Source organism: Gymnodraco acuticeps, unplaced genomic scaffold, assembly GCF_902827175.1.
Source record: "Gymnodraco acuticeps unplaced genomic scaffold, fGymAcu1.1, whole genome shotgun sequence".
NCBI lineage: Eukaryota > Metazoa > Chordata > Actinopteri > Perciformes > Bathydraconidae > Gymnodraco > Gymnodraco acuticeps.
The window spans coordinates 1-13,855 of record NW_022990812.1 but is presented as its reverse complement, the minus strand read 5'-3'; positions in this window follow the sequence as shown (position 1 = coordinate 13,855).

Here is a 13,855-nt window from a genome sequence, read left to right as displayed (position 1 = left end):
CAAAATAGCTTGAATGAGTATCATTGGTGCATACACTAGCTTGGGGAGAAGAGTACAAAAGGCGAATCCAAGAGCATAATGTGTTCCCAAATCCAAATTTCTTAAGGACAGAGAATAAGTATCCCCATTCTACCCGATCAAATGCCTTCTCGGCATCAAGAGAGACAACCACCTGGAGGGTGGAGGGTTGCTTAGAGTAAATTATGTTGAAAAGTGTACGTATATTCGAAAATGAGTATCTCCCCTGTATAAAGCCTGTTTGTTCCTCAGAAATGATTTCGGGTATGACTACCTCCAGCCGTCGTGCAAGGACCTTAGCCAGTATCTTGACATCAGCATTAAGGAGACTGAGCGGCCTATAAGAGCTACACAGAGTCGCATCCTTATCCTTTTTTAAGAGGAGAGCTATTGAAGCCTGTGTCAAGGTGGGTGGAAGTGAGCCATTACCAAGCGATTCATTGTACATGGCTAAAAGCAGAGGGGCCAACTTAGCATCACATTTTTTCACGAATTCAGGAGGCAACCCGTCAGGTCCTGGGGCCTTACCACTCTGCATTAACCTGGTGGATTGCATAACCTCATCAAGAGTGAGAGGGAAATCGAGGTCATCCGCAACCTCAGGTGGAACTGAGGGAATCGTCAATTCTTCCAAAAACTGAGTCATATTGGTGGTGTCTGATGGCATCTCCGACTTATACAAGGTAGAGTAAAAACTTTTAAAGGCATCATTAATCTGTGCTGGGTCAGAGGTCAAGTTGTTAGAGGAGTCTAGAATTTTAGGAATTAATCGGGAGGCTGCTTTGCGTTTTAATTGGTGTGCGAGCAATCGACTAGCCTTATCGCCATGTTCATAGTATGTTCCCCTTGAGTGCAGTAGCAAACGCTCTGCGTCTTGAGTAGATAGAAGATTGAATTCCGAATGGAGATTCAGGCGCTGTTTATAAAGATCTGGGGACGGGGTCGAAGCATATTGGCGGTCTAACTCAAGTATCGCCTTAGAGAGCTCGTCCAGCCTAGCTCTGCGGGTCCTGTTAAAATAAGAGGCATAAGAGATTATTTGCCCTCTGAGGTAGGCCTTGAGCGACTCCCATAAGAGAGAATGGGAGGTGGAGCTTGTCTTGTTAGAAAACAGAAAGTCATCAATGGCAGTGGAGATTGTACTACAAAACTTGGCATCAGAGAGCAGGAGTGAATTGAATCTCCGCCGTGAAGGTGTACGAGGTTGAGTAGACAGAGATATGTCCAGAGTTTACCAATCATCATCATCTCTGACAGACATGATGATTGGTAAATATTCTGAAGAGGTAACCAATCCATCTTCATATTTACTAGTTTGAGCCTATAGGTTTCAGTTTTAAGAGCGTAACATAGCTTTCGACTGTGTGCGCATCACCCTAACGGCCCCTACACACGGCCGCGGGCGTTAACGCTTAGCGTTGGGCGTGTCTGGAGCTTGAGGAAGTGAACGCGAGCAACGCGACCAACAACCAATCACATGAATGTCCCACCCCGGACATAGTAAACAAAAAAATCCAGGTTCTTCTATCCACTCTAGCCAAAATGGATGCCGGTTTGGTAGCAAGGGTGGCATTGGTATATGCATTGTATCTCGGGAGGCGACGTCGTGTGCGTCGCTATTGGGTACATCCGATACTCCGAAAACGTCTGCAACGGGGAGAATACCACGTTTTGGTCCAAGAGCTCCGTCTGGATGATGAACTGTTTCAGCAGTATTTCAGGATGAGCAAAGACCATTTTGACGAGTTGCTCGGCAAAGTGGGTCTGGGTGATTACAAAGGCAGACACCACCATGCGTTTGTCAATCGGACCCGCCGAGCGACTCGCCATCTTTCTACGGTAAGTTTTGTGTATTTCTACTTCTGTAATATGACTCTGTATAGAAAGAGAGGGAATGCATGCCATGGATGAATGATGAATGAAGTCTGTGATTTAGTTCAGATGGATAACATTAATTAAGATAGCTAGGTAAACACAGTATTGCTCCACTGTGTGTGGGGGGGTCTGTGTGCGTGTGTGGGGTCTGTGTGCGTCTGTGGGGTCTTTGTGTGTGTGTCTGTGGGGTGTGTGTTTGTGTATATGGGGTGTGTGTGTGTGTCTGTGGGGTGTGTGTGTGTGTGTGTCTGTGGGGTCTTTGTGTGTCTGTGGGGTGTGTGTGTGTGTGTGTCTGTGGGGTGTGTGTGTGTGTGTGTCTGTGGGTCTTTGTGTGTGTGTCTGTCTGTGGGGTCTTTGTGTGATGCGGGTGCCATCTGGACCGCCCTGGGTGAGGAGACCATGCCGGTACCACAGATGGAGGACTGGAGAGCCATCGCTGCTGAGTTTCAGGAGCGCTGGAACTTTCCAAATTGTGTTGGTGCCATTGATGGGAAGCACGTGGTGATCCAGGCTCCGGCAAATTCTGGGTCCCTCTACTTCAACTATAAGTCCAGCCACTCCTTGGTACTGCTGGCTGTCGTGGATGCCCAGTACCTCTTCAGGGTAGTGGATGTCGGAGGCTTTGGTAGGAGCAGCCACAGTGGGAGCCTGAGGAATTCCGCTTTTGGAGAGAGCCTCATAGAGATGGCAGTCTGCAGCTACCACCTGACACCGTCATCCCAGGAGCAGAGCGGCTCGGCCTTCTTCCCCATGTGTTTGTTGGAGATGAGGCTTTTCCGCTGCTGGACAACCTGCTGCGTCCATTCCCTGGACGCCAGATAACACGCGAAAAGGAGGATCTTCAATTACCGCCTCAGCCGGGCCAGGTTGGTGGTTGAATGTGCGTTTGGCATCCTCTCATCTCGGTGGAGAATGTTCAGGCGTGCCATCACCACCAGCCCGGAGGTAACAGAGTTGTGTGTGAAGGCCGCCTGTGTGTTGCACAACTTCCTCCGCAGGAAGACGATGGGAAGGAAATCATGCACACCTGTCGAGGAGTCCACGGATCAAGCTCCAGATACTCCAACCACGTGTGATGTACCAAGGATGGGCTCCAACAATGCCACACGCAGATCGCTCCAACTGCGGGAGAACTTCTGCTCCTATTTCAATGAGGAGGGTGCAGTGCTATGGCAGCAGAATGTGGTGTAGGGTCACCGTGGCTCTTTTAAGAGCCTCCAAACCAAAAGCTCTTTTAAGAGCTACCCATATTTTCTTTAAAAAGCAAATATTCCAAATGAGCCATTTCAAAATAAAACATTCCTAATAAACATGTTTCTTGAATTGATATTGCTAACAACCTTTTTCCTTCAGCCCTGTTTTTACTGATAAACCACTCATGACTTCAACAGGTTTTCACATGGACAATTATACAGAAGAAAGCACATTATATATCAACATACATGAAGCTTCTGGTATGTTGCAAATGACAAACCACATGAACAAGTGAAGACACAGTATAGCCATAACATACTTTTAAAATAACTTTTATTTATGTCAGTGTGTGATGAGTGGGTACATGTAAAACATGTAGTGTGGTGTAGTATGTGTGTGGATAAAAAAAAAAAAATCAGTTCTCTTCCACCTCCTGCTCTGACTCAGAAATTATTTTGTGGAACTGAAAACGGACTCTTGCCCTCTGTGACAGCGACATTCTTCGGATGGCAGGCAAGAGGCTCCTTAAAAATAACTTGTCCTCATCCTCCACCACTACTGGTGGAGGATGAGGACGAGGTGGTGGCGTGAGCAGAGGACTGATGGCTGACATCAAGCCCTTTTCAAAGGAGGACATCTCCCTTCCCCTTCTCCTTTTTCCCCGTTCCTGGTCCTGAACAATCGCCACCTCCTCCGGTCCTGTCTCCCCTGCCTGGGCTGGCTGACTGTCGGCTGGCTGGCTGTTGGCTGACTGTCTAGCTCACTTTCTTGCTGGCTCTCTGCCTCTGGCACCAGGTTGGATGGGGGCAGGGTCTGCCTTGGGACATTACTGGACGTCTCACGGTCAATGAGAAATGGGGTTAAAAAACCCATCACCGCCGTGAAACGCCAGGGCTTAAATCCCCCGGATGACCCTGCCCAGCTTCTCTTTGTCTCCTTCTCCCTTGCCTTCTCCTTTCGGAACCTGTCCCTCATCGACTTGCACTTTGTCCTGCATACTTCCTCTCATGAAATGAAATAATAAAGTTAATTTCTTGATTACTCTTAATTACTCAATTGTTCCTCCATTAATGAAAACCAAATCCCTTTATCACTGTCAATTGCATAAAAGGTTTGACAGGTCACACTTTATATGATGAACATTAATGACATTAATGTCTGGTGCTGTTTAATGCAACATTCCATGCTGGCTAAATATACTGTCTATGCTAGCTCAACTGGCTCCTTTAGACGCGAAGGAGGAGCGGTTCAACTCCGAGTCCCTCCCGGATGACTGAACTTCTCACCTTATCCCTAAGGGAGATGCCAGCCACCCTGCGGAGAAAACCCATCTCGGCCGCTTGTATCCGCAATCTCGTTCTTTCGGTCATGACCCATCCTTCATGACCATAGGTGAGGGTAGGAACGAAAATGGCCCGGTAGACAGAGAGCTTTGCCTTCTGGCTCAGCTCTCTTTTCGTCACAACGGTGCGGTAAAGCGACTGCAGTACCGCTCCTGCTGCTCCGATTCTCCGGCCCATCTCACGCTCCATTGTTCCCTCACTCGAGAACAAGACCCCGAGATACTTGAAGTTCTTCATTTGGTCTCAATCCTTAGTCCACCGAACTACAGACCCCCTCCCCCACGACTACGCCTCGAAATCCTCCCCATGAATATTACAAACAGGATTGGTGACAAAGCGCAGCCCTGGCGGAGGCCAACCCTCACCGGAAATGGGTCCGATTTAGGAGCTCGATGCTCGTAAACTGTCAACAGGAGGACGGGGGAGCCTCGCTGCGGGGAAGCAGTGTGTGTGGACCTGTCAGCGCAACTTACATGATGTCGAATTTAACAAACAAAATTAAATAAGTTGTTTAAACGGCATAATAATAAGGACGATCGTCCGTTCTGTGATTCTCCAGAACACACATGTTATGATATTAGGGTCATGTCGAGTGAGATGAGATCGCTGCCCTTTAAGAGAGAGAGTGTGCATGTGTGTGTGTGGATGGTAGAGCGAGAGTGAGCGAGCGTGTGTATGTTTCTGGAAGTGAAACGAAGCAGCAGAAAAACAGAGGTCTGTGATGTATTTTGTGAAATAGAAGAACAACTAAATAAATGCAACGGCCTCCCAAGAAGAGCTCGCCTCTCTCCAGTCATTTAAGCTAAAGTGGGTTATTGAACCTGAAGCTTGTTGCTTTTGCCCTCCTCGACTACGGTCTGGGAGCCGACAGGAAATGTCAACACACAGATGGCCAGTCCGCCCCTTTGTAGCATATTATTTAGATGAGAGATGAGCAGATCACCACTGGGCTTTCAACTAAAGACACAGCCACGCAAAAACTGCGGCATTTGTACAGCTCCTTTTGGGTACTGCAATTAGTGAAGTGCTTTCCTCTGTGGTGAAACGATCAGCACTGCACCACGGAGGAAAGCGGCAGAGAGTCGCCTGGAGTTAAAGAGAGCGGGGCTGCGTTGCGTGCATGGCTTCCTTCTGCAGGTAACGGGGAGACGCGCTCTGGCGGCGGTCTCGTTCAGGATCCGAAAATACAATTTTAATATGTTGCACACTTATTCCACTTATTCCTAGTGTGCCACTGGTTACGGTGCCGCGTGCCAGGGGTTGCTGACCCCTGCCTAAGAGTAAACTTTCCCGAGAAGGCTGAGTGGTGTGATGCCTCTATAATTGGCACACACCCTCTGATCCCCCTTTTTGAAAAGGGGAACCACCACCCCGGTCTGCAACTCTTTCGGTACTGTACTGTTAGTAGAGCACTGCAGTTGAACTCAATTTATGAATTAGTGACTGAGAAGAATATTTCTGATACAACAATACAACTGTGAAATTGACTATGTTGTTAATGCTCTGAAAACGTATCTGAATTTAACAGCAAAACATGACTAGTATTAGCAACCTCTGAAATATCCAAATCAACCAAAGAGTAGCTCCTGAAGTAGATTTATACTTTCTAGCAATATAAATGACATGCTATATTCTAACTCTTCTACCTTTAAACCACCTAGTAAAGTCTTGCTGATTACCTTAAAGGTTGTTTGTTCTCCTGATTGGTAACAGTTTGCATGGCGTTGCATTGGGGTTAGCAGAGAATATACAGCATTGTAAGAGCTAAGTAAGGACCGGGTGTGTACAGCAGATATTTAAGAAACAAGTGGTTAAAGAGACTAAACGTTTCCCTGCCTTACCTGACCTAATTACTCTGTGGCTGCTGCAGCAATACTTTAGCTTTGGAGTGCGACTTCAAATTCCTCGTTACTCTCAACGTGGTGTTTTTTTAAATATTCCGCTTTGTGCAGCTGCTTGGTTGTAGCCCTCCACTGCTAGTTGAAAAGTGGGAAGAGGGTGGTTCTTTATTCGCTTTGGTTTGGTAAGAGAATACAAATAACTCCTGCCAGGCTTTCTTTCACTACAACTGTGAAGATATGATAGGCAGTGGCGTTTCTATATGTACAAAAGTGGTGGGGCACAAAAAACTCAGATGTCTATATATAAGCTTCTGCAGTGAGGTTCATGGCTGGTGAGGCACTGGCACTGACTCTTCAGGTTTACAAATATTATATTTTGACCTAAATCAAAATATAATATTATTTTCAAAAGCGTTTTTAGTCTGATGCTTCAATTAATTTTAAACAGACAGTTCAACAGAAGGATACCCAAAAAATGTAATTTTATCATTTAAATATTGAATTGTTCTCTCTTAGTAAGATCCCATTTTCAATAAAATGGTGGTCTTACCTTGACTTGAAGATGAAGTCCATTTGCCTATCCTTCTGGACAAAAATCTCTATTACTTTTTTGTAAAAGTCCTCCTTATCTTCTTGTAGTTTCAAAAGTCTATAATAAATCTAAATGATGGATTTATGATTCGAAAATGATAAAAGTAGGGTAGACATGTGGATATTATCCGGCTGAACAAAACGTGCATTTATCTAACAGCTACGTTTCCCACAGATCTTATTTTGAGCTATTTTCTAAAATCCTATGGAGAAATCTCATTGCTTTTTTGTGGATGGAAGCCATGCGCAGCTTACTTCCTGGTTTTAGGACGCGTCTCTCTCCTCCTCTTCACACACCACACTTTTCGCGGCACACGTACTTACAGCCAATCAGCTCTGAATTATGTGAGATGACGTATGGTGGGGATGGCAGCTCTATGCCCCTATGGCCATTATTTTTTTGCCACACACATTAAATAGGAAAATACTCTGAGCATGCGCAGTGTAGTTTTTACAGTCACCGTTCACTTAGACAGTGAGAGGGAGGGGCAGGATCGGGTTTTGTCCCACATGGCTCTAAAGAGCTCAATAGGCACACACTGTAGACACTAATTAGAAGAACACATACTAAAACCGCAATGTACAGACGAATCAGATGATTAAACATGATCTTAAAATATATTTTATATATTTTTTAATTTATTTTTTGCATTTTGTTGTAATCACTATTTTAATACTTTCTGCTGACACTAGGTGGGGCTGACCCGCACACAATACGAGCAATGATGTAACCAGTGGGGAGCCGTCAGGGCCGTATAGGCCCTCTCTGAGGGCCTAAGATATTCTAAAAAATAATATTTGAAAACTTAAAATATTCTAAAAAATATTTTTATAGTTATACTTTTCATTAGTTTTACCAAAAATTATATGATTTAATTGTATTTAAAATAACATTTCAAAAGAAAGAAATCCTTCGAATCTGCCTGTTCAGTTTCTGTTGGAATGTGAAGGGTTAAATGAAAGAAGCTCGCCTGGCCCTCTCTGCGAGTTACTGTCCCTGCTGTAAATTCACAGAGGGCCCGCTATAGTAACTCAATGAGAGAGTAATGTCAAATGACATTGTCGAGTCGGACTCGAACACAGGTAATAATGACTCGGACTCGACTCGGACACTCCTTGGGTGACTCGGACTTGGACTCGGACTCGAACACAGGTAATGATGACTCGGACTCGACTCGGACACTCCTTGGGTGACTCTGACTTGGACTCGTACTCGAAGAGTGGTGACTCGAGAGTGACTTGGACTCGTGAATTGGACTCATGAATTGGACTCGTGAATTGGTGACTTGACTACAACACTGGGTGGTGGAGATGACATATGCTCATATTCAGTTGGATAAATATTGTCTTAGGGACAGATCTACCTAAAGATTTTAGTGCTGCAGGGATTTTATAAGAATTATTATCTTTCAATCCTGTATTATGATTATGTTTTTGTCCAATGATACATGGGTCAGCATCATTCTCACCGTGTAGCATCCATCTGATGTTCCATTGTTAAACCATAGTGCACCTTGTTTTGCTGATGTCTAATCAACAGAGACTTATTTTTGTCAACATTATCATTACTTATTTGACAACCAGATGCAATAACTGTAGTTTCCCTTTGTTGGTGGTCTCTTTTTAACCATACTTTGAGAAATCAAGTAAGAGTCGTTTAGGCGTATCATTATTTATGGTAAACATTGTAGGCAGGAGGCTTGGAACGTTGTATCTCTGATTATCGGCCCCTACAACACCTATACAATATATAAGAGTTCAACATTATATTAGCTTTGATGAGAGCAACACAGTGTTGCTTGGCATGCCAGCAGACACCCAGACGGCTGAAAGCACAGAAATAATCAAATGGATCTGAGGTGAAACTAAGATTTTAGAGACAAAAACAGCGAAGGATTTAACAAGGTCCATTTGGTTCTGTTGAGACCATCAGGCTGTATGTGGAGAGATGTAACAGCTGTTCACAGCCACTGTTCCCCGAGAGCTGAGGGCCTCCAACTGGGCCCCAAGAGGGCGAGCTGCTTCACCTGCGAGCTCGCTTTGCATAGATAATAGTGCACAGGCCCCGGCACTTATTCCCATCAGGCTCCATTCCCCTCTCTAGGTCCAAAGGGGCTTCCATGTCCTTCTGCAGAAACATCATCCCTCACGCTGCACACATAATGGCATCTTTTGACACATGCACGCACACACTCACAAAAATCAGGAGTATAACCTGGGTGCCTGGAGGACGCTTGGGTTTGCCAGCAGAGGCCCCAAATCTGTGATAATCTGTGTCATTCATATTGGCTGTCTGACACAAATGATCTGATAATGCTCATGTGAAGTGAATTAACAGCTGTTGTTTGAATGGCCCTAATGTCTAGCCATTCATCAATTTCACAGGATTATGTTGTTGACCAGAGGTGTGAATGTGTGTGTGACGTGTGTGCGTGTGTGTGTGTGTGTGTGTGTGTGTGTGTGTGTGTGTGTGTGTGTGTTTTCCATTGAAACAGATACAAATGGGACAACACATTTAAAGGACAACATGAGGAAGATAAATTGTAAGCAAACTTTCAAAACGTAATAACTATTTAAAGGTAGGGTAGGTAAGTTTGAGAAAACCGGCTCGAGATACACTTTTTGTTATATTCCATGGAATGCTCTTAACATCCCGATAGCAATGAATACATTAAACGCTTTGACAATAAATCCATAAAAAAATGTCATCTCTCGAAGCCGTAGTAGTGTAAAAAGCACGACCAATCATTTTAGCCGGCCCGGCTAAAATAACTGGATGGCCTACCTGCCTGTCAGCCTTCCATCTGTGCACAAACTTATCTCGTGCCCTCATTGGTCATGTGCGCGTTCGTGTGTGTTGGAGGAGGGGCTCTGTAAGGAAGTGGCAGATTTTTTCCAGCTGTGTATTTTCTAATTATATTTTAGATTATATTATCTAATATAATTATAGAACAATCTCTATAATCTGTTCTATTTCCAAAGTTTTGGAGAAAATAATTTATAATTAACTGTCACATTATCTCAATACTTATCATATATTTGATCTCCGGTTCAATCTGGCTTCAGGGCTAATCACTCCACAACAACTGCCCTACTTACATTTACGAATGACTTGTACTCTGCTGCAGATGATGGTGAACTCACAGGTGCCATTTTTATTGACTTGACAAAAGCCTTTGATTTCGTTGATCGATATCTGCTCTTGGATAAACTTCACGGCATTGGTCTTTCTAATAATACAGTGTTATGGTTTAACTCGTACCTTCACAGTAGAAAGCAATGTGTGGTTGTTAATGGAAAACAGTCTGACCTGTTGATCCAACAAAAGGGTGTACCCCAAGGATCAACTCTGGGCCCACTTCTGTTCTCTATTTACATACATGATTTATCTTCTTGTCTCATTAATTGTTGTACTCACTTTTATGCTGATGACACTGTCATATATACAGTACATCCAAATCAGATTTTTCACAAATTCAGATCTCTCTTCAATCGGATGTTAATATCTTACAGGACTGGCTATCACACAAACTACTGCTTAACAAAACAAAATCTTATACCATGGTCTTTGGTACCAGGCAGAAGTTGAAATCCAAACCTAATGTAGTAATAACATGTAAGGAGGGCACTTCTCTGCATAAAGTTGATAGCTTTAAATATCTTGGTGTATAGACTCTAGACTCTAGACTCTGAACTTTCATTTAAACTACATACACTGAACAAAAATATAAATGCAACACTTTTTTTTTGCTCCCATTTTTCATGAGATGAACTCAAAGATCTAAAACATTTTCTATATACACAAAATAACCATTTCTCTCATATTGTTCACAAATCTGAAAAGATCTGTGATAGTGAGCACTTCTCCTTTGCCGAGATAATCCATCCCACCTCACAGGTGTGGCATATCAAGATGCTAGTAGTAGTAAGGATGCTGTTTCAATCACTAAAGTATGCATGAAAAGTGACATGTGGGCCCGCCCCCAATTATGCTAATGACCTAAGTCCCGCCTCCCTTTGTTCGAGATCCTTTGATGTGAGGGGTGAGGTGTCATCACACGTAAGGTGTGAAATGCCCCCCTGTGTAGCGCCTTTGTTGTCTAATCCTTTGATGTGAGGGTTGAGGTGTTATAACAGGTAGGTGTGAAATGCCCCCCTGTGTAGCGCCTTTGTTGTCTAATCCTTTGATGTGAGGGTTGAGGTGTTATAACAGGTAGGTGTGATTTCACACCGGTGTGTTATAAGCCTCTGATGTTAATCTAGGTGTTGATTAAGGCAGTCTCTTTGAAGTTATGTGTGAGACTGTCTGGCCCCTGTCCCCTCACAGCCCTTTGTTGTCTAATCTAATTAGCCTTTGATGTCTGTCCTTTGATGTGAGGGTTGACGTGTTATAACAGGCAGGTGTGATTTCACACCGGTGTGTTATAAGCCTCTGATGTTAATCTAGGTGTCTCTTTGAAGTTATGCCTGAGACTGTCTAGCCCCCGCCCCCTCACAGCCCAGGCCTCTCCCCCCTTTTCTCCACCCCTCCACCCCACACGATATGAGGCCAGAAGCATAGTGGGGGGTGGAATTAGGTGAAAAAAGAAATCCATGCAGACTAAATAAAAAGCCAGTCATTTCCACTCATCAAGTCACCTTTCAAAAAAAGAAAAAAATGGCCAAGAGACGCATCGATATGGGTTTAATCAGCGAGACGCCTGTGACAACTTACCGCCATCCGTCGGAGCGCCAATCAAGAAAACGGATGCAGTATCTGTGCCGGGTTCAAACGCCTCCAGCCGAAGATCTGTGCACAACTTATCTCGTGTCCTTCATTGGTCATGTGCGCGTTCATGTGTGTGGAGGAGGGGCTCTGTAAGGAAGTGGCAGATTTTTTCCGGTTGTGTACTTTCAAATTCTAGCTCACTCGAGCTGGTCTTCTCCAAAATGACCTACCCCACCTTTAAGAATAACTTCACACACACACACACACACACACACACCACACACACACACTCTCACACACACACACACACACCACACACACACACACACGTTGGAGTTGGCCCTTTGATGTGAGGGTTGAGATAAGCCTGGGATGTTAATCTATATGTTTGATTAAAACACTCTCTGTGAGGTGAGAAGCGAGGGGATGGAGTTAGTTTTAAAAAAAAAGAAATACGTTCAAACTAAATAAAACAGCCATTAATTTTCACTCACTATGACACCTAAAAACGTTAATGTCCTCTCTAAATTTGATTAGGGTTTGTTTTAAATGATTTGTGCTTGCTAAGGATGTTTCTTTTTAAGTTTTTGTGAAACTGTTAACTACAAGGAAGTCTCTGTTTGCAAAGAGGGTATTCATATTAATTTAAAAAAGATCTTATTTAGGTTTTTATAGGGATAACTAAGGATGTTCTCTTTAGTTGTAGGGCTTGTGAACAAAGAAAAGCTGTAAAACACTTAAAATACATAGAATCAAACAGTGTGAGGGTAAATTAAAATATTCATTTACAAACATACAAGGCTTTGTCTACTGAAGATCAATGCAAGGGCAGAGTTTCACTCTGTGGGGGGACAAAATAAGCATCGTTAATCACCTGGACAAAGGACTCTTTAAAGCAGAGATACCATATGCAGACACATACCTGAATATCAGCAGGAGAGGACTCTTTAAAGTAAATACATTATAAGGTTAAAATAAGATATATATGTGGTGGAATTAGTTTAAAACAGTCACCTTACACTTTTAGTTGTCCTCTCTAAATTAGATGTAAGGTTTTTTTAAATGATTAGTGTTAATTAAGGGCTATTGTTATTTTGGTTTATAAGGGGATAGGAGTTCAACTTTAAAAATGGCACGGGATCATTCTAAGAAGAGTGAGAGGGCTAATGAGCCAGCACCATACCTCCTCTATGCATTTTTGCATGTCTGCATGGATTTCTTTTTTCACCTAATTCCACCCCCCACTATCTTCTGGCCTCATATCGTGTGACAGGAAGGGGTGGATAAAGGGGGAGAGGCCTGGGCTGTGAGGGGGCAGGGGCTAGACAGTCTCACGCATATCTTCAAAGAGACACCTAGATTAACATCAGAGGCTTATAACACACCGGTGTGAAATCACACCTGCCTGTTATAACACCTCAACCCTCACATCAAAGGACAGACATCAAAGGCTAATTAGATTAGACAACAAAGGGCTGTGAGGGGACAGGGGCCAGACAGTCTCACGCATAACTTCAAAGAGACTGCCTTAATCAACACCTAGATTAACATCAGAGGCTTATAACACACCGGTGTGAAATCACACCTACCTGTTATAACACCTCAACCCTCACATCAAAGGATTAGACAACAAAGGCGCCACACAGGGGGGCATTTCACACCTACCTGTTATAACACCTCAACCCTCACATCAAAGGATTAGATAACAAAGGCGCTACACAGGGGGGCATTTCACACCTACCTGTTATAACACCTCAACCCTCACATCAAAGGATTAGACAACAAAGGCGCTACACAGGGGGGCATTTCACACCTACGTGTGATGACACCTCACCCCTCACATCAAAGGATCTCGAACAAAGGGAGGCGGGACTTAGCTCATTAGCATAATTGTACCCCTCACATCAAAGGATCACGAACAAAGGGAGGCGGGACTTAGCTCATTAGCATAATTGTGGGCGGGCCCACCTATCACTTTTCATGCATACTAATGTGATTGAAACAGCATCCTTATTACTACTGATGCTGATTAGACAGCATGATTATTGCACAGGTGTGCCTTAGGCTGGCCACAATAAAAGGCCACTCTAAAATGTTCAGTGTTATCACACAGCACAATGCCACAGATGTCGCAAGTTTTGAGGGAGCGTGCAATTGGCATGCTGACAGCAGGAATGTCCACCAGAGCTGTTGCCCGTGAATTGAATGTTCATTTCTCTACCATAAGCCGTCTCCAAAGGCGTTTCAGAGAATTTGGCAGTACATCCAACCGGCCTCACAACCGC